This window comes from Rhinolophus sinicus, chromosome 5 (assembly GCF_057876585.1).
Source record: "Rhinolophus sinicus isolate RSI-liver-muscle chromosome 5, RSI-T2T, whole genome shotgun sequence".
Classification (NCBI taxonomy): domain Eukaryota; kingdom Metazoa; phylum Chordata; class Mammalia; order Chiroptera; family Rhinolophidae; genus Rhinolophus; species Rhinolophus sinicus.
In genome coordinates, this window is record NC_142505.1 from 47,783,877 (window position 1) to 47,788,173 (window position 4,297).

A 4,297-nucleotide genomic window follows, 5' to 3' on the forward strand; every position below is an offset into this window, starting at 1 on the left:
AGCCGAGGCGCCAGGCAGCCAGAGCGACTCCGCCGGGCCCTGCGCGGACCCTCTATCTCATCTCCACCGCCGGGGACTTCCGGGTTGCCAGCGACAATAAACTCCAGGAAGCTTCTGCTTATTGAGCACTTGTTCTAAGCACGCTACAAGTGTTGTTCATACATTGTACAAATATTTATTGGCCGCCTACTATGTGCCAGGCCGACAGAGTCCCAGCCCTCCTGGAGCTCACATTCTAATGGGGGTGGATGGTGGTGACAGACTCTAGTAACATTTCTTCCCCTTTGTCACATGTCTATCTATGCATTCAGCAATCCATCTTATTTTTTATTCATGTCAAAGTAAAGTGGCTATAGCAGTATACTTCACGCCTAAGCACTTAACTTTATGTATTGAGAAGTGCAAAGAACTCTCATAAGGACTCCATCCTCCTGCACCAAGTGACTTGACCAAACTGGCATGGCTTCTAACACCTTAAGGCAGTGTCCCTAGGAAGACCCCAGCCCCCCTTAAAAGACCTGCCCCTGAAAGTTCAGAGCTGCCAAAGAATTGATTGTTTGTTACAGCCAACACCTACCTCCGTTTCCTAGAGCATTTACTAAAAAAAAAAAAAAAAAAAAGCTTAAACTATAAAGCCTTCCTGTGTCCCTTTGAGGGGATAGCTATATATCTTCTACAACCAAGGAGTGTCTCTCAAGGACCTGAAATTCATGCCTTTGAAATGTAAGATTTCTTTTGTCCACATCCAAGAACGAATTTTTGCCCAGTTGGGGGCAATATGGCTCCTGCTGAGAATGCATCACATGGAGCATACTATTTCCCTGGAAAGTGAATTCATGCCCCTTCTCAGTTAATCCCCAGCTCCCTCCCAGAACCAAGTACATTAATTTATTTAATCCCGACATCGACCCCGTGAGGCTGGTACTATTATCATCCTTATTTTACAGTTAAGGAAACTCAAAACAGTATTCTTGAAGACTCAGGGCTTGCTCCCTCATAAACCTCCCTGTAGTCCCTTGGCCTCACCTGCCCCCAAGAAAGCTTCCTGGAAAATGACTCAAATTCCCTAGATGCTTTTCTCAGTCTTTATCCATCCCTCTTCCTCTCAGCAGGCTTTGTCCCTCTGGGGAATCCTCATTACTTGGTTTCTAGAACTTTCTTGGTTCTCTTGCTACTCCTGTCCACTCCTGTTTTCTTTTGACTTCTCATGCTCCCCTCAGCCTTGAGGCTTCCCAACGTTCTGTGCTCTGCCCTTTGCTTTTTACCTCCCCCAGCTTGCTGTTTGTCAAACCTATCACTCATTCCACAGATATTTCATGTGTGCTATCTGTTGCCCCACCGTGGAAGCACAAAGTGAACAAAACAAAGTTCTGGCCCTGTGGGGCTTACAGTCAAAGAGGGAGTTGGCCATTAATCAATGAAGCATACTAACAAGTTATCTTTGCTGTGCAGAAAGGTCACTGGGCACAGCCTAGGCACCCAGGGGAGGTTGCCCCAAGCAATCATTGCTTGGGCTTAAGTTTGAAGGAAAACCCTTACAGGCAGAAGGAGCCTCATATGCTAAGGCCCAATGGACTTGTTTCGTGACTCCACCTCCACATCTCAGTGTGAACTTCCTGAGCACTGAGCTGGGTCTGCCTGCTTTAACACCTCAAACTCAGCAGTTGGCATGGGGTGGCACCCAGCAGGTGTGAATGGATGGGAGTTGATAAATGAATGAGTGGGAAAATACCCACCTACATGTATCTGGGAAAAGTCTCTATGGTTGAAGCTGAGAGACCTAGATGGGTCATGGCTGGATGAGACGGAGAGGTCAGCAAGAGACAGACCACTCAGGACCTAGATGTGTGTTAGACAGGGAAAGGCCTAGAGCACATTGGCCTTTTTAAATGAGGACTCTGATTGCTGCCAGAGAATAGTCTGTGGGAATAGAGTGGATGTGGGGGAAGCAGCCATCTAGGTAAGAGCTGATGGTGGCTTAGACTCAGTGGTTCCTGGGGATTTGGAGAGAAGTAAATGGATTAGAAATATATTTTGAAGGTTGGAGGTGGGGGTAAGGGTGGGTGGTCTAGGGTAGAGAGGTATCCAGGATGCCACCCAGCTTTCTGGCTTGGATGCCTGAATGGATGGTGGTGGCCTTCATTGGGGTAGACAACAAGAGGGCGAGAACCAGTGCTGGTGATGGGGACTAGGAGGGGGAGAGAAAGGTCATGAATTCAGTTTGGACATGTCAGATTGAGGGGCTCTGAGAAAATCAAGCAGGCAGCTGGCTGTGTGGGGGGAGTTGAGGGCAGGTCTGGGCCTATGTGCTGTCCTGTTGCACCAGCAGCACAGCCACCCACTCAGGCCCCCAGCTTCCATCCTCAGCAACCTCAGCTGCTTTCTGTCCACCCATCTCCTCACCTACCACATCCACAGGGTGAGTCCACCTGTCCTCTGACATGGGAACAATAAATAACAGTATCCATCTCTTGAGGGTAGTTGTGAGCAATAAATGAATTAGGACACAAAAGATGCTGAGAAGTGGGCCACTAGTCACTGTTGGCTCTCTTCATACTCTCTCTCCTTCCCAGGTCACACAAACATGGCTTCCCAGACTTGGTCCATGAAAAGTCCAGGCTAGCTATCTCCCAACAGCCTAGTCTTGATCTTGCCACACCCCTGCTCAAAAAGTATTTCCCACCCAAAAGAGTGGCCACTTTCAGAGTCCTGCACTAGCTGGTCTCAAACCACTTCCCACCCTCCTTCCCCACCCTCTCCATCAGTTTCTTCTCCCATCACACAGACATCTGCACCTTCCCCAAGCATGCTTTTCTCTCTCTCCCCTTCCCACTTCCCTGTTCCTGAGTTCTCTGTTTCCCAGGCACTTCCTCCAGGAGCCTTCTCCTAAGCCCTGTGGGAGATGAACTCCACACCTTCCAGATTTCTACAGCTCCTTTACGTTCCTCTTTAGCTTCTGACCACTCCTGGGATTCACTGGGTTTCCTTCGACTTGTCTGACCCCTTTTCCTGGGCATCAGCTCACGGAACACAGTGGGGCATTCAAGTTTCATCACTGTGGTGTCCCAATGCCTGGCTGGCACTGTGCCCAACCCACCATGGGGCTCGGTCCATACCAGTGTGGGAAAACAGCCGCATATGCACAGGTTCATGTTGATCCAGCTCATCTTTCACAAAGGCCAGAAAACAGGGCAGGAGGTCATCTGGCCTAGGGACAATAAACCCTTTCCCAGAAGCTGCTCTGTGAGACAAAGTCCACGACAAGCAAACAGAAATCAAAGAGGCCTCTGGGCCCCCTCACTGTATCAGGGTCACAGCAGTACATTGTACCCAGGGCCATGGAGTGGATCGACCAGGGACCACATCTGCCCAGTGTGCTGTGGCTTATGGGGGACAGGGAGGGTTTGGGCATACAGATTAAAAAATTGCAGGTACAAGAGTGGTCTCTTGGGCCATTGACTCTGCTTCTCCTTTCTTCCTGATATGTGATCAGCTTAGCTTGGGAGTCTGAAAGATCTGGGTTTGCAAACCTTCTCTGTCAATTGCTGGCCCCTTGCATCAGAGCTAGGGGCTGAGCCCCAGGAGGACACAGAAGCCTCTCACAGGCTCAGATGCCACCATCCCAGGAACATCCAGGGACACCATGAGGATAAAATTAGACAATATAGAAATTAGAGCAATGCATGGCACATAATCAGCCCTCTATTACGAAAAGGTAGCTTTCATTTTCATCTGCACTTTACATGCCAGGCATCCCTGCGCAGGTGGAGGAACCACGGGGCTACTTCTGTTCTTCTTTCCAAGGTCTAGAGAGATAAAGCAACTGTCCCAAAGCATGGGTCACCCATTATGTATCCCCAGGACCGCCCAGACTGCCTCTGGCAGAACTACTATCAGAAACAGGGCATGGGCAGACACTTCCTAGGCCACATTGTCTCCCTCCCTGGCCAAAGTGTGACTGTCTGAAAAGTATGTTGATACTTAAAGAATTTTGCAAGTAACACTTAACAGAGTTTAGAAATCCACTTTTAACTATGGCTTCTTGACATACGTCACCATATCACTGGGATTGCCCTGTGCCAGACCAGGGATGGCATAAGCAGCCGGGGTCTTCACAATTCCCATTGGTTGTGTGTAGTTCTAGACAGGGGGGCACAGTCTGAGTCTGGTCAGGAGTTTATATACCTGGGAATCCCCCCAGGGATAAAGCTTTCACTGTCAATTTTTGATTCCCCAAACTGTAATATTTGCCTTTATCTTGTCTAATGTTTAATCCATGTTTATCCAACACTTTATT